The sequence below is a fragment of the Sciurus carolinensis genome, chromosome 6, assembly GCF_902686445.1.
Source record: "Sciurus carolinensis chromosome 6, mSciCar1.2, whole genome shotgun sequence".
Lineage (NCBI taxonomy): Eukaryota > Metazoa > Chordata > Mammalia > Rodentia > Sciuridae > Sciurus > Sciurus carolinensis.
Genome location: NC_062218.1, coordinates 112,561,151 through 112,587,045, shown reverse-complemented (window position 1 = coordinate 112,587,045; position 25,895 = coordinate 112,561,151). Strand labels below are relative to the sequence as shown.

At 40.0% G+C, this 25,895-nt stretch overlaps 1 protein-coding gene across 1 annotated transcript in view; it reads right to left on the bottom strand.

Annotated features, from left to right (window-relative positions):
• Window positions 1–8,147, bottom strand: part of Marchf3 (membrane associated ring-CH-type finger 3) — a 144,662-nt gene extending 136,515 nt beyond the window's left edge. The window contains exon 1 of the mRNA XM_047555214.1: window positions 7,957–8,147. The gene's annotated coding sequence lies outside the window, so the exon portion shown is untranslated. The remainder of the gene's footprint in view (window positions 1–7,956) is intronic.
• Between the last annotated feature and the right edge of the window lie 17,748 nt (window positions 8,148–25,895).

Genomic DNA, 25,895 nt, shown 5'->3' with positions numbered 1-25,895 from the left:
TGGAGTCTTGTGATCCTGCTCCTTAATGGCAGGAAAGTGAGCAGGAGTTAGTAAGAGTGATTAGGCAGGTAGGGAGGGTATCACTGGTAAGTATGGTAAGGTAAAAAACATAGGTTTTGTGGGTTAATCACTTTTGCACCTCATAAGGCTGTCATGGCATGCAATATCCCATCAGAAAAACACATTCGAGTGCTCCAAGAAAATCCTCTGATAATGGTCAAGAATGCAGTTATTCTTGCAGGGAAAAGATTAATGATGGCACTGATTGCAGTAGGGTTTTTAGAAAGTGAAGTTCTTACCTGAAGAGAAGAGAAAGGGACTATCAAAAAAAGGAAAACATTATTGGAGGGTGGGGACTGGATTAAGAAAAGAAATTAAATTAGGGACAATTAAAGATTAAGGGATAATAACTTTCTGATTGAGAACCTCTGTTTGTGCTGCATTTATGAAAAGTGTAAAAGGAAGATTTGATATCTAGGATAAGAAAAGCAGATCTGAGAAAATGCAAAGCAAAACACCAGAGGGAAAATATTCACTCATTGCAGAGAAGGGAATGAGCTGCTTGTTCCACAGATGTTGGCCTCTACACCCTTACTTGAAGCCTCCCTGAGGTCTTACCAGGTCCCCACATTAAAAGATAAAAGGAAAGTCCTGGATATGCAGGGGACAGGTGCTACTGACTTATAAGATCCAAATGAAACCAGTGTTTGAGCCCAGAACCTAATCCAGGATTACTCCTCTTCTCTATGGCCTTGAACATCTAGATACCTGTGGATGTAATCACTCAATTTTCTAATATTTTCTTGGCATATATGAGAAAAAAAAATCTATATTAAGTGAGGTTCAATCTCCGAGGTGAAACAGAAAATAGGGGTCCTTGATCTTCAGCATCCTCTAAAAACCCATACGATCTAATATAAAAGGGATATCCTAAAGGTCTTTATTTCACGCAGTTATGCTTAATTCAGTTGAACCATAAATTCCACCTGGAACATAGTCTGTACACAACCTCAGAAACAGTCCTCAGGAGTAGTGTTCACATAAACCATAAGATTGTGTCATAAAAATGATCAAGTTGAGGATGTATTCTGAAGAAAGGAAGACTTATAAATGAAAACTATTAAAAAGAAAAAGCTTCCCTATCACATTGAGCTTTGGACACCAGCAGCCTCTAGGCACAGAACCATCTTGCTCCTCAAAGGTCTCCCAAACCCATGGCCAAAGCTACCTAGTCACACCTTCATCCGATGGCCCAAGGAACTAAAGACATCTGAAACTTCAGAAGACAGGAAAGGCTATTCCAAATCTCAAAGCATGACCCACAAATCGACAGCCTTTCAAGATATAACAAGGGACATGCAAACAAAAGAGGAGCCAGGGGAGGAGAGGACCCAGATAGGAAGGAATTGGTGACATCCTTGAAGACACACGGGAAGATAGTGGATGAGGCAGCAAGGCAGGAATGAAGTAAAGGGACTTTGAAGATGGGTGATCATCTATCCCTGTGATCTTGTATGAAGTGTTGAGATTGGTACTAAAGCTGATAGTGGAGCCCTACAATTCAGTTATTGCTAATATTCAGACTTTTGGTAGACACTTTTGTACATCTTTTGAAGGTCTTAGATATTCACTTATAATTCTTTGTAGCCTTTAGTGCACCTAACAACTACTTTTTTTTTTTTTTTTTTTTTTTGAGTAAACTTTCTTGAGAAACTACAAGATGAAAAGTGTGGTCCCTTGTCCTCAAGAGGCTTCCAGTCTGAAGGGCAGAATACAAAAGATAAAGGCTCTGTCCAAAGAGGGTATTGACCAAAGGGGAACAAGGAAAATCTTCCCAAAGCCACTAATACTTGAACTGAATTTTGAGTTAGCTAAGCAAAGAAAAGGTACTACCCATGATGGGTACTCAATTAATATTTGTTAATTAATTTCAGCTCATTTTTATATGTGCTGATTATCTGGAATATCACTTAAGGACTAGGATCTGTTCTATTGACTTTATTTTTATTATTGTCCATTTAAAAAAAACAAATTTATCAATTTTAGTGGTCAGGGGTAGAATCTGAAAATAATACTGCATCTTTACTTTGGGTGGGGTGAGGACATACACTCATAATTTTTCCAATTACAAGGTATCTTCTTGTTGTATATATTTCATAGCAAAAAGTTTTTAAAATCTTCAAAAAGAGCACATTTTGCTGACTTGAAATATGTGTGTATATTTTAGCATGAAATACACTTGGCAGCGCCTAACATAATTGGATGGCTACACCTTGCAAAAACTTGATTTCTTTTTAATCAAATTTTTAGAACCATGCTGGATTTCTTGCCAGTGCTGCAGTAGTAAGCAATAAATACATCATTAGATCAATGGTGGTCTGATGATGGATTACTCAAAAGATAGTTCCAGCCAAGAAGAGTAAGACCAGAAATCTCATTGTGCAAAGATTAATAAAATATTGCTTAAAACATAGATACCAAGTTAATATAACAGGAAAGAAAACACTACAAAATAGAACAGAACAGCCATGGGTTTATGATGTAGTGATATTGATCATGGATTTTCCTAAGTACTCAAGAGCAGCCACACTATTATATATGCCTCTGATTAGACCCGGAGATGAGAAGGAAAACATTACATAAAAAAGGAACTAACCAGGGGAAGGCCTGCTGCTATAATAAATTATTTAAAGCAAGCAGGGTGAGTGAGTTGTGAAGACAATATAAAACAGAATCAATGCCCCCAAGAAACCCCAAACCATTCGCACCTCTATAAATTTCTTACCGCCCTGCCTAGCGTTTTACTAGAGGTATTTCTTTCCCACATGTTCCCCATCCCACCTCCATTCCTGACCCTTCACTTTTGGCCCAATTCTCTTCTCAGAGCTTAACATTTGTTTTTCTTGTGAAACCCAGGATATGCTGTCTTCAGTTATGTTTTTCAGCTTGTATTAGGAGTGTCTGTGAGGCCACAGATGAGAGCATCTGTCACTTCATTCATCTGGATCTTAAATTTCCCACTGACACTATAAGCTGGGATATCTAATATGATACACATATCAACATGACTTCAATATCATCCTTCACCTTTTTCTTTTTTTTTTAAACTGCTATTTCATTAAATCCACAAAGCTAAAGCTAGAGTAAAACTTCTCTAGCTCAAATGACTGCTTTCTGTTAGGAGATATTAGTAGACCCAAAAATTTAGAGCGAAGGAAGGAGCTTGAAGGAATATTTTGAAGGCAGGATTGTTAAAATGGCTAATATTTAAGTATTAGGAGAAGTCAAAACAGATTGACTTGAAAAGTGGATTTTTTATAAGTTGACTTCACCATGGGAATAAGGAAAAGGAAAGAAGGGTCAAAAACTTGAAAAGAATTTGTCAAATCAAAGTTAGATACCAGAAGTATGCCATGGCCAAAAAAAAAAAGTTAAAATTGTTGCATAGAAGCAATGACCTATGGCCCAGTTTCAAGAAAAGCAGCAATTCACTGAAGTTTTCTTTTTTTCTTTTTTTTTTTTTTTTTTTTTAACTAGGCTCAAATCAGGGCCATTGTGTGGTCAGAGACTGTGGTATACCTCAGGCTTTTCAACTTTTCTAAGCCTATCAGATCATGCAGAAGCTGGGCAAATAAAATATAAGTAATTCTATTTTGCTAGTGTGAAAACATTCTAGGCAGCATGACAATAGACAAACCAGTACAAGGTTAAAATACAGTTCCAAAGAATTCACACAAGGTTTTGCTCCTATTGGACTATGGGACCTTTAGCAAATTATTTGCCTCTCTAGGTCAAGGTTGGCTGATTAAGGTCAGGGTCATTGAACCAATTATCATATATGATGGTTAACTTTAAAAGTTTTTAAGAAAACTGTGACAAGGTCACATCGATATGAAAAAACTGAAAGAAAAGAGTAAAAAAACATAGATGATATGGTATAAATGACTAAGCATAACCCTATCTTATCACCGCAATGCTAAATAAAACAGTTCAAAACATAAAGCCAACTTCTCAGCTATTGGTGTCATATTTGAATATGAAAGACAGGATCTAAATATTATCCTTTTGTGGCTGCTGTTTGCTCATCTGGAACAAAGTGGAAAAAAATCAGTGTCCTCAAAGGATTGTTAAGATAAGTGACCTATCAACACGCTTGCCAAGAGCTTCTTTAAACAGAAATTGCTCCATGAAAGTCCCAGTGATGATCCAATGGTCTGGAACAATTCAAGTTCAATGCTCTGGCCCACATCCTTTTGTCATCAGGGAAGTAAATATTCTGAGCACCTTTGACCTCTGAGAAGTCATTTAGTATTTTAGGTACTAGAATGGTAGAAAGAGGGAAGGGCAGCTTTAACAGCTCCATTCTCTTTCATATCTTATTTAGGAGTCTTTTATGGAGAATTGTACATATCATTCTGAAATGGGAAAATAGAATCCAGATGTCAGTATCAAATGATAAATAAAAAACTGACAATAATTAATAAATGAAAATTCACACTGATTTCACTGAAAAGAGAAGTAACAACAAATTCTCAACCCATCTCTCTCTGATAATAAGAAATCCCACCCAATTAATTAGACAAATACTTCAAAATACTTCTAAGTGACTTTCAGAAGATGAGTATGCCTAGTCATTTGCAGTGGTGCACAACTGTAATCCCAGCAGCTTGGGAGGCTGAGACAGGAGAAACCCAAGTTCAAAATCAGCCTCAGCAACTTAGCAAGGCCCTAAGCAACTCAATGAGACCCTGTCTCTAAAAGAAAAAAAAAAAAAAAAAAAAAAGCTGGGGATGTGGTTCAATGTTAAGTTCCTCTGAGTTCAATCCCTGGTAACGGAAAAAGAAAAAGATGAGTATCCTTGGGCTCTTAGGTGGGTGGCCTGGGACAATCTGCTGGCTAACAACAGAGTAGTGGTAGCTTCCCAAGGAGACCCCTGATATGTAAGTCTGCATTAGCTCAGCTGAAGGGTGCACTTTGATTCTAGCCTCCAGCCTGCAATGACTTTTTTTAAAAAGAAAGGTGCATTGTCTCCTACCTTCCAAGGAGAAATGTCTGACAAGGTGTACTAGGGCTGGCCAAATCATTCCACAGCTTCCCAGAAACCAGGAGTGGGAGTTGGTGGTAGAGGGGACAAGATTAGGCAGGGGTCTTAAACTACCTTGCTTCCTAAGACAAACTTCCTTAAAATTGGGCCCAACCTGCAAAGGAATAGCTGAGGTTTCCAAAACTACTCTAAACAGTGGACAAAAGGGGCCCATTGTTGAGGAAAGAGAGTTAATGTATTACCTATAAATTTCACAAGGCCAGTAAACGCCACCTGGAAATTTCTGAACAATTATTTGTTAAATCACTTCACAACCTATGTTCTTTAACATCACAGAACACCATTCCAGTGTTTCTTGAGTCCCCTGAGGGAATCCCTGACGTCAGAATCAAATGGAGGTAACTACTGAAAATGCAGATTCCCAAGCACCATCCTAGACCCAGAATTGAATCCCAAAGTCTAAGAACTAAATTTCTAAGGAGCAACCCAGTTGATTTGGATGATTCATATCAAGGCAGGAGAATTACTATGTCTATATAGCTCATCAGAAATTTAGATATGCATATATTAGACATTTGTGTATTTGCCCCCAAATAAGTATATACACCAAAGAAGTGAAGACAATACTTCTTGTGATGAGTTCCTAAAACCATTCCAGTTTATTCTGCCCACACATAATGATAACCATTATTAAAATGTAATTATGAGCATAAAATTATTGTGAAAAATATTAACTATGCTTTTAAAAAATGCTGCCTTTATTGTCACCCAAAGTAATTGTGCTATTAAAGGAATTTATAGTTTTTTAAAATATCAGTCACTTGGCTGCAGGAACTTATTAAGCTGTTATACTCCTCCCATACCCTTTTAGTCACCAGAATTTTTGTGATAAAACCTTTTTATTATTTTTAAACTATAAATTGTGAAACATTGCTACTAGTGATTAGGCAGAATATGAATTTATGTCAAAGATATAAATTCCTTAAAAGCATGTTTCATTAGAATTACTAAGACAGTCTTAACTCCAGTCTCTGCAATAAAGCTCTATTTACTTCTATTAAAGTTTTTTTTTTTTTTTTTTTTTTTGGTGCAAAACAATTCAGTTTTAATGCATTCTCTTAAGAAGAAAAAGAAAACAATTTCTGATATACACACTACTGCAAAGCAGTAAACCAGTGTTGCATGGGATGTGACAAGCACCACATTTCTTTTTCTAGAGGGATTATTTTTTCTCCAATAAGCTCCCCCTCCCTGAAATCATGGCTACAATTATTTCACAAAACACAGTTTGTCATTTCTAGAGATAATATTCCCTTCTTCCTTTCTCCCTCACTAAAATTGCAAGTTCAGGAAAAATAATGAGTGAAAATAGAATTTGAGAGGCAGGCTTTGTTTGTAGCATGTTGATTCTGCTAAAGGGTTGCCCCCCACTCACCCTCCACTCCGGTACTCTGACTCAAGTATACACATTATGTTTTAACAGATGGGAAGGCTGGCGGCTGCTGGGCTGTAAAAGAGGAAGGCGAATCTGCACCTAGTGGTATTGAACTGAATGCTCGTAAAGTTCACGGACATAACACTGACCCAGACAGACTAGGCAGATGCAGACATGCTTACACATATACACCCACCATACACTCCACAGCTCCTAGGGCTCATCTCTGTGACTCTGGGAAAGTTCAAGGCTGCTTCCCCTTTATATATTTTTACCACATCCACCTATTAATTGTACACATACATATAAATATATACAAGTATATATATATATATATATATGAATGAATACATATATATGTATATCCACATACGCTTACACACATATAACTACATATGTCAACATTTTATGTATTTTTCAAAGATCTAAATAGTCCCAAGTTCTGGACCCCATTCTCTTTCTAGTGCTCTCAATAAATTCTCATGTCAAATAAGAATGACAAGAAAATATTGTACTGAATTCTATTTAGTCAACAATAATATAAACTTCGTGTATGTAATTGCCCTCAGATAAACAAGCTGCTTATACCATTAAAAGTGAAAAAGAAAATCTAATCCAGACCGAGTCACAAAGTGTCAGGTTTAACCTTGACTCCTCTGTTGTCAGTTCTTGCCACAACTTCATCACTTAAACACACAGGTGCTCAAACAAACGCCACCGGACCAGTTGGCGGTCCCTTTCGCAGTATTGCCTTGGTCTCTCCCGAGCAGGGGCAGCATTAGACAGAGCGGCTCTTCCCCCGACACACACCCGGGTCCTAATTAAGTCCCTCAGACATATCTCGCGGGTGAATGTCTCCGGAGGTTCGAGCCCCTCAGGAGTGGCGCGGATTCAAGTGCTGATAGGAAGTAATTACTTTACAAAGTTTAACGTCCAGCAGCGCTGTCAATTCCTTTCCATCTGCAAAACACTGAAGCCCCTGCTTCAGTACCCGGCTGGTCACTCCATTTCTGGCGGCTGAAGACCCACCCCGAACACGAACGCTCGCTCAGCCTACGGATTCAGATACCGACGCCGGGCTACCGCGCCGCACCCGCTGGGGCGCCGGTTAATGTTTGAGGCTCCCGTCCGCACGCCATCTAGGAACTGCTGTCCGCACACCAGAGGGCACGGAAGCCGCCCCCCGCGCGGTGTCGCCGCCGCAGAGGGACAGGGGCGCGTCCGGACCTAATAATGGCAATTACGCCAAGTTGATGCGTACACAGAATCGCGTTCGGGGCCGAGTTGGGGTGCTTTGAAAACAAGAAGTTCGGGAGTGGGCATATTGGCACGGAGTAAATCCCGCACAGCCCTGACCTTCCACAGCTGCCACACTCCGACTGACCGACCGACGAGCGCCAGGACGCGTCCGGTCTCCCGGTTCGCCGGCCGCCGAACGGCGCCGAGAGAAGCCGCTCGCCTGCGCGCGGGCACTCACCCTCCTTGCTGAGTCCTGATCGCAGACCGACGCCCCTTCTGCAGGTCCTCAGTGCCAAGTTGCCCCGAACCGGCTGTTTCTCACGTCCCAGAGGGCCGGGGCACATTGGATCTGGCCGGCGCCGCCAAGGGAGCACCGCAAGCCCGGCGGCCGCCCGGGCTCAGCAGTCTCCAGAGCGCGCTGACAATTCGCGGACCTGATCAGCGAATGAAGCGGAACGCCGGGCAGAGCAGACCAGGCTCCGGAGGGAGGCGGGGCCGGACCGTGAGAGGGGCGGAGCCAGACCCGGACCGGCCTCGCGGGGCGGAGCGTCAATCAACCCGTGACTGATGAAGCAGACAGCCAATCGTGATGGCGCTAGGACCTTGGACTACCGCGGGCTGTGCCTAGCACCAATTCCCGCCCCGCACCCGCTATCCAATCGCCTGCGGCCGAGGGCTGTCTTGGGGTACGCACTGGCGGCGGCGAAGTTGGTTACTGCAAAGTGCGGTGGCTACTGGCGGGTTCTGCGTGGCTTGCTGCAGTGGGACCTGGACACTTTAGGAGGGAGGCGACGGCCCCTGAAGCCCCCTAGCCGAGAGAGGTCGGGAGGCCCGGAAGACATCACGTGTCCGTGTGCTGTGGAGCGAGAAGCCCTACCGCAGCGAAGGCAGAGACCCAGTTGACAACGCTCGTACCTAGATCCTGCAAGAAGAGCGGAACTTGTCTGCTCTAAAGGAGCTCCTGCCGTGGGAGAAAACTAAGGACCCAAAGAAAGTGAGGCCCAGGACTGGCCACCCAGCCACTGGTGGAAGACTGACCCGGAGACTGAGAGCTCCGGGCTCCCTGGAAAACGTTCTGATCTCGAGAGATCTGAAACAAAACTCAAGCTCCAGAAACCTCACGGAAAGTTCAGTATAGGCCCTCCTCCTCTTCAGCCTTGCCCTCTACATCACTGTCGCAGGTAACCTTACCAGGTGCCTCCGTCCCTTCTTGCCTACGCATGGTGTCCAGGGTAGTAGCGCAGAGTGGGGCACCAATAGTAGGCACCAGCGCTAGAAGGCGCCAGAATCTGCTAGACCCTCCCTCTCCCAGGATGACTGACCTTCAGAGTAGCATCCCCAGCGGTGACTTCTGTGACTGTCTCCTGGGTCCACCAAGATTCTGGAGGGACCAGAAACATCCATCTTTATGGACAGGAAGCCGCAGAGGAGCCATACCTGTCCCACTGTGTGCTTCCACCCACTTCCATATCCCTGGCTGGGATGGAGACATGGAGTCATCTCAGAAAACCAATAAGCGGGCATTGGGATCCTGAGCTGTCTGGGTCACTTGTGGCAGAACAGCCCTGGAATGTGGATTTTTTGGCTTTGCCCTCCTAGCTATCCAGGTCTTTGCTGCTGCTCATTTTAAGCCCTCACCCTGGGTACAACACACACATACACCTGCAAGTGTAGAATCAAAAGTGGAGGGTTGGGTGCTCTTACTTTCCATTTGAGGCCTAAAATGTAAGCAAGCCCTGGACTAGAACTGCACTTGCCATAGATAGGCACCCAACCTATGCAGGAATACAAGACAAGAAAGAGGCTAAGCTTCCTGGTGCCCTGACACCTGCAGACCCTGCTTCCCCATCCTTTTGCTTCCAGCTGAAGCCCTTCAGAGCATCCTCTCTTAGATCCCAGAAGTCCTGTAGAATTTAGTCTCTCAGTATAAGCAACTGTTAATCTGTGAGGGGTATTATTCAATGGCCATCCATAAGGTCCTGCATCACAGCTGACCTCTCACAGGAAGGTTCTAATAAGGTCACCAGGGAAAAGGAAGGCAAAGGACTGACCTGTGACTGGGAAGCAGATGGTCCTGTGGTAAGGGAAGGCTGCAGTTCTTTGTTGAACTCTGGCCTGGGTTGAGTTTCAACCCTGTCTCCTCTAATCCCCTTCTCAGTGGGGGAAGGTCCATAGGTAGTCTATCAGAAGGGCAAGAATAGGGCCTGGACAATCCTTGGCAACCCTAAAAAATTGGTAAGTGATGCCTAAATTGTACATATTTAAACCCCGCCTTACCTAGTGAACCAAAGGTCTGGTACAGATGAGGAAGACCATCCTTTTTAATTTCTAGGGATTATTCAGTATGCTCCTGTATAGCTGAGGAGAAAGACCCTGGCCCACAAAGACTCAGATGTAGACCACATGAATGAAATATACATTTGGGCAAGGTTGGGATGAGTTGGGATGTGGTAACAGGGCTGGAAGTTCCAGACAGGAGAAAAGGCTTAGGAGAAGACATTACTCCCTATCCTGGTTCTAGCAGTATGTTAGCTGTCCATAATTGTGACAAAATATCTGAGAAAATCAACTTAAAGGAAGAAAGGTTTATTTTGGCTTCCACCTTCAGAGGTTTCAGTCCCTCATCACTTGGCCTCTTTTGGTCAGTGGCAGCAAAGACTTCATGGTGGGAGCATGGGACAGAAAAAGGTTGCTCGCATCATGGTACCCAGGAGGCAAAGAAAGAGGAAGAGATAGGCTTCCCAATATCTCCTTCAAGGGCAACACCCAATGGAATAAACCCTTAAAGTAGGCCCCACCTGCTTAAGGTTCTATTACCTGCCAATAGTGCCTGCCAGAGGCTGGGGAAAACCCTTTAACACATAGGCCTTTAGGGGACATTCAAGAAAAACCTCACTTTGATTTGTTTTTAAAATTGTGCTTTTCTGTTTGTTTTCATAAACCCCTATAACTCTCCACTGAAGGCTGCCATGAAGCATCATCCTTGATTGGAATTCTCAGCAAATTCTCATGGGAAAAAATATATTTCTTTGGATTTTCCTCTCTATACTCCTGGACTCCTGGATGTAACTAGAGAAGAAGTTTGCCAAAAGTGCTTATCATTTTCACATCCTGTGAAGGTTTTTCACAGATACTAATGATTATTTTACAAATCACCTTGTTAATTGGAGTCAAAAACTGGATGATGACTGAACTTACTGAAGTATTTACATTAGATGATGGAAAAAGGAAATTTCCTTTGTGAAATAAGTTAGAATTTAACAAGCGATTTTCATGTCCCAATTTCTAAGGTTTTCCATTTGTTTCATACAGACAGGTCCATCCATGGTTCTTTGCCAAGTAGCAGGTTTCATTTTCTCCTGTAGAGTACATGACAGAAAATACAGCACATTTGGGCTACATTCATATTTCTACACCTTTTGTTGTATTGGTTTTCAACAAAAGCTCATCACTAGGACACAAGGCTTACATTCCTTTGATTGCAATCTTTTTATTTTTTCAGGGCCCAGGACTGAACCCAGCACTTTACGCATGCTAGGCAAGTACTCTGCCACTGAGCTAAATCCCTAACCCCAGTTGTAATCTTTTGAGTTTGGGTCATCTTTATATTCTACAGGGGAAAATGAGATCTGCTCCTGAGAACTCACACTAATACCATCTGTATGAAACAAACAGAAAACCATGAAAAAATGAATGTGAAAGTTACTTTCTTACTTCCAACCTTGCATGAAAGGAAATTTTTTCACTCAAACGGATGAGGAAGTTTGTGGAATGCCTTAAGGATGAAAAGACTCAGGTGGAACCATGGAAACAGGGCTGGTTCCTTTGTGGATGATAAATAAAGTGATCTTCAGGTGCTGTCACCCCTCTCCAACAATAAAACAATTATTTTAGAACCTTCTCAATTTGATGTGTTCTAATCTGAGCAGCTATAGTGGTGAGCACTTCTCAAAGTGATCTAGTTTCCTTTTGCCCTCGCTTCCTTGGCCAACACTAGTGGCAGAATTGGCCTACTTCATTTAGTTGCTCAAGGGGACCCCATGACAAGTTACAAAGCACCGTAAGTGCATTGTGCTTATAATAAAACTGCTGAAAAGGAGGAGAAAGTGAGGTTGAGATGGGAACATAGTGTGTTCTGAACAGTTCTTTGTATGTTCAATTTCTACCTATTTCAATCATTGAATTCTTGACTTCCATAAATGGAAATGAGGAAAAAGGGCCCTTCACTATCCTTCTTCAATTACCAAGTGGAAGCTGTTAATGGGAATGGGTCACCAAAATAAGAGTTACAAAAGCAAACATAGAGTTGAGGAAAATTTTACCTAAATGAATAGTATTTTTTCCCTCTACCAATTCCTCTCTCAACATAGATTTGCTTTTTAAATTGTTTACGACTTGAACCAGTTGCGCTAAAGATCTTAGCAAAGAAATGCAGAAATTTATAATTTCCTACCTGAGTATGGTGGCATACATCTGTAATTCCAGCAACTCAGGAGGCTGAGGCAGGAAGATCACAAATTTGAGGCCAGTCTCAGCAAATTGGCAAGACCTTGTCTCAATAAAATGGACTGGGTCGTGGCTCAATGGTAGAGGACCTCTGGGTTCAATCACCAGTACAAAGAAAGAAAGAAAGGGGAGAGGGGAAGAGAAGGAGGGAGGAAAGAAAGAAAAAATAAAAAGAAGAAAAAAGGGAAATTTATTTCTAAATTGCTGTCAGAAGCTACAGGTTCTAATACCAGCTTTGCTATGAATTCATTCTGAGACCCTGTGCAAGTCATTAATCTTTCATATCACAGTTTCTCATCTATGACACTGCAGTGATACTTCTGACCAGTTTGGGAGATGGGAGAGATAACTAATGAAAAGGCACTTTGAAATCTTAATTGATGCATAGACTACAAAATATCATGTAGGTGTTTTTTGGCAAACTGAAGTATGGTATTACTTTGTATACAGCAACTAGGAGATATTTTTATAGCAGAGAAATTTTTCTGGCACAATATCTGTAGCCAGTATGACACCATCCACAAAACAATGCTATTTCATTACCTTCGAATGCCAAAGCAACTTCCCCATTGAGAGTTACACTGCTACAGGTCCAGCTAAGTTAAAATGTGCTAACAGAAATGGGTAGGGAAGGGCAATTTTTCTGCAAAAATTTTGGATTTCATCATACATTCCCTGGAAGAAAAACTACATTGAACTTCTTAAGAATTGATGCCACTGAAGACAATCTTGATAGAAGACTACAGTGACCTTGGTAAATGATAAAACTAGACAAACTGTCTAGGAATCCACCACAAGTGACTTCAAAAAAATTCTAGTTTTATAAAATTTCATAATAAAATGAATAGTCCTGATGGACTAGACAGCCCTTTGGAAAGGGAGGATCATGTGCTGGGTGGGGCGGGCCGGGGGAGGCCACAGGGGTGGTAGGAATAGACTATTTTGTGGGGTTCTCCAGAACAACAGAAGCACTAGGATATACATATGTATATTCTACATATGGATATGAGGAGGAATTGGCTCACTTGATTCTAGAGACTGAGAATCCCCACAATCTGCCATCTCCAACCTGGAGGCTCTTCAGTGATTTAACACCTGTCCAAGAGTGAAGTCCTAAGAACCAGGTGAGCAGATAGGATGATGTAAATCCCAGAAAATTACTAATGTTTCAGTCAAGGAGGCAGAGAGGAAGCCAAGGGCTGAATTCCTACTTCCTCTGCCTTTTTGTTCTATTCAAGGCCTCAGCAAATTGAATGAAGCCCACCCAAATTGGGGAAGGCAATCTGCTTTACTGACTCCACCTGTTTAAATGCTAATCTCATTCAGAAACACCCACACATCCAGAAATAATATTTAATCTGGGCACGACATTGCATAGTCAAGTTGACACTAAAAATTAACCATCACAAATACAATAAAAACAGGAGGAAGTTCTCAATGTGTAAAGAGTATGGGCTTTGGACAAGTGAGACCTTGGACAAGTAGTTTAGCTTCTCTAAACCAAATGGAGTGGGTGTGGAGGTGATTAGGTTTGTCTCATGAGATTATGAAGCTCAAATGAGAGCCTAGCATAGGATCTGACTTATAGAAGACTACTAATAATAATCCCTCATATTTATTGAGCACTTACTATGTGCTATGCTCTGTTTTAACCTTTTACATTTAATGATTTAATTGATCCTCATGATAAGCTTATTATATTGCTGCCATCTCTTCTTTAGAGTTCCTATCTAAGTTGAAGGACTATTCAGGAAATAATGTCTTTCTATGTACTACAAGTCAAAAGTCTCTTTTTATAGGAACTAGAGATATCCTAGGAAATTTTATTTTTCTATGGGCATTCTCTTTCTTGAACATATTAAGAATGAAAAGGCCATCTTTACTATCATTGCTGTGCTTTTGTGTGGGAAGAGCTAATTCACCCCTTTCTTGATACCTCAGGAGCCAGTTGCATTGTGTGCTTAGTAGCACATATATCTCAATAAAGTCAAGTAGGGACTTAGAATTTGGGACAAAGAGGGCAATAAAAAATAAGTGGTGCTTTAAAACCTCAAATCATCTTCCAAGTCTCATTGTAAGCTCCTAAAATATTTGGGCTTTTAAACCGTGTACTCATCAACTGGATTTTAGACTTTGTGGGAATTAGTTCCCTTGAGGAAGCAGTATTGGAATAACTGGCCAGCCAAAGAGTGAAAAAAAAAAGTGGATTATCCCTTTGAAATGAATCGTATCATTAGTTATTATGAATACCCCAATTATGACAGATTCACATGTAAGTATGCCAGGGAAAAGTAGCTATGAGCTATAATACACAAAATTGTTTATTACCCAAGAGAATCTAGGTGCTAATGTGGATGGTATTGCATCTGTGAAATTCTGAAACCCACAAAGGATTTGAAGATATAAAGCCAAATAAAACATAATACAGAGGAAAATGATTTTGATTATGTAACATTTATATATAGCATTTCATTTTACATTTTCAAATTGCTTTCCAGTCATTGGTTTATTCTTCATGCACACCTGGGGAGTACATCCATGCAGTTATCCTTTGTTCATAGCTGAAGGAACTGAGACCGAAAAAGGCAAGGTGTTTAGTCCAAGAGCACCGTAGGGGCAGGGTAAGAAATCATTCATTCATTCAATCATGCACCTATTCAGCACTACTCTTGGCAGAGCGCCAGTGTCTGGGTGGTGGCAGTGCACACAGATGGGTACTCTCTACTGACCTCTGCCTTGCAAAACTTGTTATCTGCTGGGGCAATAAGTGGTTTATCATTTAGGAATGTTCCAGACCGCAGGGACCAAGATTCAGAGAAGGTGAGAGTTTGCTAAGCTTCCTGGAGGCAGTGGGATTCAAGACCCTTTGAGGGTGAGTAGACTTTTGACAAATGGAGGCCATGGGTGGGAGGTGGGAAGGACACAGAGACATGAAGGTAGCCAAATTCAAGGCATCCTGGAGAATGTCTGACTATAGCACAGCAGTTATAAGGAAAGGGCTGGAGAGGAGGAGGAGGAGCAGGTTTTCCAGGTCACTGAATGCCCAGCTAAAACATGGATTTCAGCCTGTGGTACTGGGGGTTGGACTCATCTCTGACTTCTCACATTCACTCATTATTCTACATGTGTTATATGAAGTGCTTAGTCTACAGTATTTTCCCACTCATTGGCTTTTCTAAACTTTACATCACTCTAAAAAGATACATGTTATTACTTATCCTTTAGTGGATAAACAAAGCTGGTACACTTGGAGGTTGAGACTTGTGCACTAGATCATATAGCTTATAACCAGCAGATGTGGTATTCATAAACAGGACCCCTACCTTCTGCCTGAAGACAATGGAAAGAACAGATGCAGATTCTGGATAGTGTACTCTGGATACCTATCCAATAATGTGCCCCTCACTGTAGCTAACTATCTTCCCAGAAATAGTGAGGCACATAGAGGGAAATAAAATTAACTCCTTAGCATATAGGGTATTTTTGTCTGAAGGCAGTTCTGGGTTAAAAAGAAAGACAAAGGGTATTTTCCATTATTTTTCTACCCTCCAATTACAACAAATATTGTCATTTTGATGACATTGGTCTTATGGGTATCTTTGATACATTCTGCTCTCAGTCTTTCCACTAAGATAATCGCTGTATAGAGTTGGTCAGTTAGTCCCTAAAACTTTCCACTTAGCCCTGCAATCTAAACCTTGTATCTTAGTGCCCTATGAGGTCTCCATGTCAGCTTGAAGTGTTACCCATCAAGAAATAGCTTTTTCACCAGGTTCAGGCTACTAATTAGCATTTTTTATGTTTAATCATCAAAACTAAAATACAAGAGAGAAGAGTACTATCGTTAAGCCAAAAATATTTAGAATGGAAACAGATTGCTTATTTAAATATTTCCACAAGAAAATAGAGACTCTAAGGAGGTGGGTGGTTTCTTAGGTGACATAAAAATGAAAACAGAAAATTTTAATGTTTGTTAAATAGGGTGCTTCTCATTGATCAGGTTTTGAGGAATAATATTTTTTGGAAAATTCCTGTCCACGATCAGTGAGAAAAGTCTTTTCTCTAGAGCAAATATCTGCCACAAATGTTGAGCTATTGTTGACCTTCTTCTGCATAAAGACAATTGGGAAACCACCAAAATGGGGAATTTTGAAATCTGAAATTCAATATGCAACATTTTCCTTATCTCTCAACCCTCCAGTGTCTTGTTTGACTCTGTGCAGACTGTACTCCAGGTCATGGAGATTCCCAAGTAAATGGTTGAGTGGTTTTTTCTTCTTTTTATTTTATTTTTTAGGATGTTGAAAAAGAGAAAGCAAAGTTAACATGCACGTGTGATTAAGTTTCAGATAAGAGCTTAAGGTTCCCCCTTGAAGATATGAAAAATAAGCTTTAGGCCAAAAAGTTGAAGCTACTGCTACCCTATCTTTAAAATGCCACGACCCTTTTCTCTGATTTCAAGGAGAGCAATGAGGTAAACAGAGGCGGACTATGTTTCACTGAAGAAGAAGATGGAATGAATTAGTGATTCCTCAACTTCTAGATCTGTAAAGCAAAGAAACATTTACATTGAGATATTGGGAAACAGAACTTTGAAAATCTCAAAGGAAATCATATAATTTATTGTAATCATTTGCATGTCCTTACAGGGGAAAAATCCACCATGCACACTTCTGGGGGTTTTCCATATTGATGGACAAAAGTGTTAAGGATACTTAAGTGAATCCCATTGAAAGCCTGTATTAGTACTAATTTCTTCAGACTACTGAAATGATGCCTATGTGGCTCTTTCTCCCACTCAAATGTTCAGCAAAAATGCTGAGATTCTCAAAGATTACTGAGGTAGAAATATGCTGGAATTAACCTATTTTTAAAACAATAACTGTGCATAATAGATAATTTCCCCAACCAATGAGGCTCACTGCACTGAAGCTCTTTCCACCAGAGCTTCTGAATTCTGATCAGGGTCTAATAGCTGTTGCAAGCAGAAAAATGTTTCATGAGAAGTAAAATTGTCATTTAATTTGCCAGCTGCTGAAAGCCAGTCTAGGAGTCCCCAGGAAACTGGCATGTCAGCTGACCAAACCCTGGGAGTCTATGGGGAGGTTGATGATCTTGCCCTGACTCAAGGGACCCAAGGCAACACCATAGGCATCTCAAGGGACTATTGCAGCCTCCACACAAGCACTATAATATTATCCACAAAGACTAGTACTCAAAAAAAAATATTTGTTTAATAGAATTTAATTGTTACCAAGTCCTGAGCTTAACCAAAGAAATCAGTTGCCTTGGGACTACAACCTAAACCCTTAGGGACCCAAAGAGGAAAGAGCATTGTCAAGGTCAACTGGCCCAGAAAGGTCCTTGCTTAGGGTGCATGGCTCACATCAACTATTGTGAGTGTCAGGGCACTAATTCTCATTCAGAGTCACAGAAACCATTTAATTGTAAATGAATTGACATATGTAAAATGGACCTGGCACTTTAAAATATGTGACCCTTTCAAAGCAAAACAGAAAAGAAGAAAAAAACATATTTGTTTTCTGCCTTATATTTTTCAAGAAGCTGAATGGATACCATAAATGAGCCCTTAGTTGTGGGTCAATATCCTTGTAAGACCTGCCCCTAATTCCAAGTTTAGGTATTCCTTCCCTGATCCCCATTCTCATCCTTTCCCAATGTGAAAGAGGCGTGAAGGTGTCATTTTGACCACATATTCTTTCAGTCAAATAGAAGAAATGAGAAAAAGCTCAATGTTACTATTCAGGACTTATCAATAAACTAGAAAACAACTCAGGCTTAACATCAAGAGTAGGTGAGTAGTGTCAGCTCAAAGACTTGTGTGAACATGCACATATGTTTTCTAAGAATATTTTTCAGATGAGTATATTTATAGGTATAATCTCTAATTGCATTATAAAAGATACATAACAGATTAGCAAATTTATTTCGGGGTTATTTTATGTATTTATTTACTGCCATCATTGGCCATGTCTTTCCTGTGACTGCAGACTACATCTGTTTATTAGTCTTGGTGATGAGGGGGAATTGCTGTACTTTGGGGTTGGGAAAAGATCTTTGAAATGATGAGAAAGGTTACAGGAAGGCCTATGAAGTGTTTATTTTCATATTTGTCTCACTTTTAAAAGGCTGTGACTAGAGCTTCATACCTGTCTAATAAGTATTCCTGTAACATTTTTATGTTTGCTGAGTGATTTACAGTCCCCCATTAGTCTTCATAATCACCCTTGGAGGGTGGGTCAGTATTACCGCCAACAGTTTACATATGAGGAAATTTAAGACACAAAGGGATTATGTGATTTGTACAAGGTCACCCAGCATACAAGCCTAGATAATAAAAGATGACTGCAAAGCTCTTTCCAAATAAAAAGTGCTTAGAAATGTTAGGTGGTATTAGTGGGTATGATCCTAGGATGGGTAAAACACTCTCTAGGGGTAAGGTCACATATATTCTCTATAAGATTAATTTTTTTAACCTCATAGTGACTTTTGAAATAGTTATTCTTAAACCTGGTTATGTATGAGAAATGTCCCCAAAGGTTTTAGAACATGAGAGTACCTGGGCCCTTATGTAACCCACAAAGTCATAATCTGGGTGATGGGCCCTAGATCATTTATGTCTTTGAAAACTCCATGGGGATTCTGATCCTCAGTCAGAATCAAGAACCTGTACTCTAGACTACAGTAATAACCCCAGTCAAGCCAACAGCAACCACGAAACATGGTTTGGGGTTATTTCTGGGTCCACTTTAATGTTTTTATTCTGAGTATCTTGTGTTTTTTTATAATCCACATAGTAAGAACCTATAGTACCCACCCATTCATCCATCTGTCAAACATGTGTTGAATGCTCGCTATGTGGAGATTTCAGAGTGATCTTTGCCACAAGGAATTTATAATCAAGAGGCTAAACCAACCAACCAATCAACTAACCAACCAAATACATATTAAATGATAATCAGAATGTAAAATCCCAGTGTTAGGTAGGCATTATTCATATAAGTGGAAACAATTCAAATGTTCATCAACTAATAAATGAATAAATGCAGTAAAACAATACAATGAACTACTATGTGACAATAAAATGGAATGAAGCACTCATACATGCTACAACATGAATGAATCTTAAAATCATTATGCTGAGTGAAAAAAAATCAGTCACAAAAGGTCACGTATTATATGATTCCATTTTTATGAAATATCCTGAATAGGGACATATATAGAGAAAGAAAATAGCTGAGAGGTTTCTGGGGGCTGGAGAAGGTTGAATGAAAATGGGGAGTGACTTTTAATAGTGTCTCGTTTCTTTTGGGGGTGATGAAAATGTTCAAAATTAATTGTGAAAATGGCACAGTTCTGTTGACTATACTAAAAACTGTTAAATTGTGTACTTCAAATGAGTAAATCATTTTGTCTGGGAATTATATCTCTCAATAAGATAGACAGACAGATCAAGCTATACAAACTTGGAGGAAGGAGTCATTAATTAATTTGGATTTTTTAACAAGTGGCAGAAAATTTCCTGAAGGAAATAGCCTTTGAGATGAGTCAAAAAAGGTGATTTTTTTTTTTTTTTTTTTTTTTTTTTGAGATGCCCAGGTTGGAAGGAGAAAAGTCATGCTCAAAGATACAGTCAGTGATGGTGCTTTCATGCAAAGGCGAATTAACTGCAATAGAGATACAGCTTAGGATAATGAAGGGTATAGTAAATGGGGTTAGATGTAGGGCTTTTACTGCCATAGGTTGTTTTTCATTTTTGTAGGCAATGGATTGCCCTGAGTGTTTGTGAATGGCCTGATCAGACATGTGATTTAGAGATGGTCATGAAGATGGTACTCTCTGAAGATGGTATGGAAGGGCAGTGAGCAAGAAAGACCATTTAGGAAGCAAGGCTATTGAAATGTGTAGGTGAGAAATAATGAAGCTTCAACTATGACAATAGCAGTGAGAATTGAAACAAGGAGACAGAAAGAAGACAGTTAAGAAACAGAATCATAGAACATTGATAATGGAGAGGAAGTGAGGAAGTACAGACCAGTATAGACCAGTTTGAGACTACATAAAGGCTTGAGTCCTTTTTTGATTTGCTAGTTAGCATCCAAATGCAGCCCAGTGTGAGGGCACACACCTGTAATCTCAGTGACTTGGTAGACTGAAGTAGGAGGATAACAAGTTTGAGGTCAGCCTCAGCAACTTAGCCAGATCCTGTCTCAAAATAAAAATAAAAAAGACAGGGGACGAATAAATTAAAAAAAAAAAGGGGGGGGGGATGTAGCTCAGTGGTAAAGCACTCCTGGATTCCACTTCTGGTACCAAAAAAAAAAAAAAAAAAAAAAAAAAATCATAATGCAAAAAACTATTATTTAAATGACACCCAGCTGCCAGATTGAGTTCTTTAACACCTTATTGACAAGGATTTGATTACAGAGAACCTTAAATTTCTTAACAAAGGAATGTGTATTGTGAATCAAGGGTCGACTGAAGAGAGAAATACTGTCCTACCATTCTGTGAGTACTTTCATAGTAGACCTTCCCTTGTTGAAGATGAAGCTCTAATTTATGGCCTGTTCTAAATGACTAAGTATTTACCTCTTGCTCAGACAGCTTCCCTAGAAACACTTCCTTTGGTGTGAGCAACTTGGATTTACTGCCAGGGCAACGCCTCCCATCCAACGCCCACACTGCCTCTTGACTTGGTCCTCACCAGCAGGTGTTCATGAGTAGTGTTTTGTTTTGATTCTAAAAAGAGTGCAGCTTTTGAAAAGCATATGTTGATTGTATCATACATTTTAACTTTCACTTACAAGTGTTCTTTCTGATAGGCAAGATCTGAAACCATGGAATCTCAAAGGGTGAGGGAGACAAAGACTACCTTTTCTCTTAATCATTTAAGGTTGCACCTATGTTTCCCATTAGAAGGAGGGGCAGCCAGATTCTGGGCAAGGTCAAAATAGAAATGGCCTCTCCCAGGGCACAGTAGTATACTCCCTGAGGATCTGCTAAGGCCTCCTTTGTGGGCTTTGGAAAGTGTTGCAATGATGCTGCCTGCTGCTATCAGAATTTGAGACAGTGTCCCTGACAAGTGCCTTTTAGGAGTTTACCAAGCAGATAACACCATTTAGAGCACCACTCACTGAGATGTGCTTATCTGTGCCTGTCAGTAAACAATGACTATGACATGGTTCAATCACAGTTGTTAGTGGAGCTAATTACAACAGTCTTAGGGAAGAAGCCCAGTAGCCACCTTCAAGGAACTTGCATCACAGGCTCAAACAGGGGCCTTACAGGAAAGCAGTGAAAACCCATTGGGCAAACTTTAAACAACATTTCTCTGCAACTCTGAACATGGATCCATCTCCATCCACAGTTGGTGAGGGATCATGTCTAAAGAGAATCACCAAAGGGAGAAGGAAAGGGATACTTAAAGTCAGAAGGGTAAATGTTTTTGATTAAATAAGAGCAAAAGTGGGTATTTATAGCTAAACTATGGAACCAACCTAGGTGCCCTTCAACAGATGAATGAATAAAGAAACTGTGGTTTCTTTACACAATGGAATATTACTCAATCTTAAAGAAGAATGAAATTATGGCATTTGCTTGTAAATGGATGGAACTGGAGAATATTACGCTAAGTGAAATCAGCCAATCCCAAAGGACCAAAGGCTGAATGTTTTCTCTGATATGCAGATGCTAATTCACAATAAGGGTTGGGGAAGAATAGTGGTATTTTGTACTAAATAGAGGGGAGTGAAGGGAGAGGATGGGGCACGGGGGTAGGAATGATAGTAGAATGAATCGGACATTATTACCCTATGTGCATTATGATTACAAGTGTAACTCTACATCATGTACAACCAGATGAATGAGAAGTTATATGATGTGTCCAAATGCATTCTACCATCATGTATAACTAATGACAACAAAGTTTTTAAAAGTGGGTATTTATTTTTCTTTGAACTGTCTTTGACTCAATGCATGACCTTGTAAAGGTTATTTCTTCTTGCTGGGCTTCACCATTCTCATCTCACAATTAAGGATAATAATGCCAACCCTATTTATATCACAGGATTACGGAAAGAATAAAATAAAAATTATATTTAAAAATAGAGATGGGGGAAAATAGAAAATGTATACAATTTTATGCAGTGTAACTTATTTCTCTTAGTACAACTCTTATTTAAACATGATGAAAAATAACAACAAAAAATATTGGTACTAGAGTAGAATCTCAGACTTAATTTTCAGATACTTCTGAATAGTTTCATAGTTTGGATCTGAAATGTCCTCCAAAAGCATGTGTTAAAGACTTCATCTCTAGCCCTTGGCACAATTGGGAGGTGTAGAAACTTGAAGAAGTGGGGCCTGTGCTGGAGAAGGATATTGACCAAATTATATTGTTAAATTGTGTGCATGCACGAATATGTAACAATGAATTCCACTATTATGTATAATTATAATGCACCACCACCAACAAAAAAGAGGTGGGCCCAGTGGCAGGAAGTTAGGCCATGGGGAGAGGTCAACCTCTTGGAGGGACCACTGGTCCCCCAGTCTGTTCCTGTCTTTCTTTGCTTTCTGACTGCCATGAGGCAAGCAGCTTCCTCTGCCACGCACTCCCTGCCATGATGTGTGACCTTTTTACAGACCCAAAAGCAACAGAGTCAACCAACCATGGATTGAAATCTCTAAAACTGTGAGCCAAAATAAACATTTCCTCTTTGAAGTTAATTATCTCAGGTGTTTGTTACAGTAATGAAAAGCTGAACTCATCTTCAGATTTGCCTCCCCTCCCCAGTTTGTTCTGAGCACCCATTCAAATGTACACTCATCTCCAGTGTGAGGGATGAAGGAAGCCCTAGGAACCTGAAGAGGCCAAGCCCCTATCTTCTTCTAGTTTCCTATCATTGTGTCTCCTGCTGCAGCTCACATCTTGAAGGTCTTGTCTCCCTTCTCTGTTGGACACTTGATTTGGGCCTTGAATAAGCATTCCCATCGTCAAATTGGGACTTCAGAGGATACCTCCAGAACAGAATTAAAAAGAATCTGTAACCACGTGTGCTGAACATGTCTTAATCTGGGTCTATAACTACATTCTTGTTCCTGCTGAAAATTACAGTACACTTCTAACCAAGCAAGGCACGTCCACTTATCTGATGCTGCTGTCAGTGATAGAAAAGGATCATATTATGGATTTGGCAGGGAGTAAAAAGAAGATTTATTTCCAAGGCTTGAAGATTTATCTTTTCCAGATATGCAAAAACCAGTCACAGCATTAAAAAATATCAATGAAAAGTGATCATGTTTTGTGAACAGATTTGTTTGATTTCAAAATAAATGAAGATTTATAAGGATCCCAAATTCATGGTTTTAAAAAATGATTTAATAATAGCATACTAGGGGAACTATCAGATCCTTACCTGTCCCCTTATAGTGAGGCAATGTCTCCATTTAAATGAACATCTTATGTTGACTGTTAAATTCCCCCCTTTCTCTTTTCTCCTCCCATCATTTTGTTTTTTTCAATGTTCAGCATAGCTGAAAAGTCTAAGTAGGGAATTGCACATAATTACAGGGTCTGCACCAGTGGCAAAGTGAAGTTTCTTCCTAAGTATTTGTAATCATCTGTCCTACTCTTCCTTCCTTCTCTGGACAATTTACTTAGAATGACAGCAGTGCCCTTTATTTCTCTTGAAGTCATCATTGGGTCTCACTTTGTGTGCAGTTAATAAAACATATCTAGAAGTATATTATGTTTTCCATGTACCTATACACATGTGTACATAGAAAACACCACAATGCATGAAAAGAGTAAAAGGGAGAAATATCAAAATTGAATTTATCCACTAAAGTTATTTGGTAAGTTGAGGAGATTTGAAAGTCTATCTAACCAGAAGGTCATGACTACCCTGGATGTGTCAGCCTGCACCTGCCAGCTGAAGGGTTGTCTTGTACTGTTAGGTGAGAACTCAGTGGCATCCTTTGCCCTTGCAACCTTTTCTTTATTACTGACTTAGAGAAATCTGACATTGCTAAAACCCTTAACTTGAATGTGCTTCACGGAGCAGGATCATTGCCAAATTCACAGCTCTTGTTAGTTTCCATGACAAGAGCTACCATGCTGAACAAGAGACTGATACTAGAAGCCAGCAATCACAATGGGAATAAATCCCATGATCTGTGGTTTCTAAATATCTTAATCTATGCTGACCTTGAGAGTAAGACTGGTCTTATTTTGAGAATAATTTTACAAAGAAAATACAGGGCGAGTTGGAGTTAAATTCCCAAATTTCACTCCTCTGGCAGTTCTTTCCTAACTTCTAAAGGCTTTTTATACCCCAGGGTATGAATCAATGCCCTTCTTAGCATTAAATTCTTAACTAAGAACATACATCAGTGCCTCTTTTACCTGGTCAAGAAATAAGCTGCCCTGAATAGAGAAGATTCCAGTTGTCACTTAACCTAGTCCATGATGCACTTGTGCATTTAAATCCATTTTTGAGAGAAGTGTTTTCTAAACATTGTTTTCTTTTCTTCTTTGTCGTGAGGATTTGGGATGGTTGTTGGGGTCTTCTGTGCAGTGCAATCCTGCACTTAGGCTGTCAGGATTTCTGAGGGGAGTTAGGTTCTGTTGGTGCATTGCAAGGAGCATAGTAAGGTCACAGGCTCACCTTGACTGTCTCTCCTATCATCTCTACTTCTTGGTGATCCCAATCATTAAGAAAAGTTGCAACTGATAGTAAGTTTTCCATCGGGAATAGTTCAAATAATGTATTTCAACATGAGGAAAAAATGCTCTCAACTCTCAGTATGAGCCTATAGATAATGGATTTCTTCTTATTGCTTCTAATTTATTTGCTGGAACTGCTCCTATGTGCTGCTATTCTCCATCTTTTCTATAATTGTTTGTTCCCCTTTTCCTGAAGGTTTATGCCCTCTAGGCTTTGAAACTTAGAAATTTAGTTTTGGAGTCATTTTTTTTTTTTTTTTTAATCTCCGAGAGGAGTGGTAAAATGCAAAAATTCAGTGCCTAAACCAGACTGATCACATGAAGTCATTCTATGTTGCCTCCACCTCTGTGGTCAGCATGAATTTCTGTATCAAAGGAGAGAAATAATACCCATGGCAGGTGCAGGATGTGGGGTAACAGTATAAAAGTATGCTGGTCTTTGTGATAAAGAAGTCATGGACCCAGTGTGTGTGTGACTGTGGACTAACATAGGTTACAATGGTTTACTGTCTGGTGTCAGGGTTACCCTGGAGGCTCCTGAAATCTGCTGCTGTGGGGTTTACCTCTTCTAAGACAGGCTGAAGGTTATGGCTGCCTTCTCTTGGTACTTTCCAACACTGCTGAGCTAATCAACTACATCAAGAAAACAGGTTTTTAACTCTTCTCTGATGCCTTTTCTTAGAAGATAGATATATGTATATATATCTGGAGATAGATATAATATCTCCAGATAGCTTTATAATATATAAAACTTCCTGGCAGATGGAAACCTTCTGAATCTTTTACTTATCAAACTACTACAATTTTCTTTCAGTCTATCTCTTTCTTCTCCCCACCAAAATGTTCTCAATAAGGTCAATATTTTTTATTAGTTTCCTATTGCTGCTGTATCAATGGCCATATACTTGATAGCTTAAAATAAT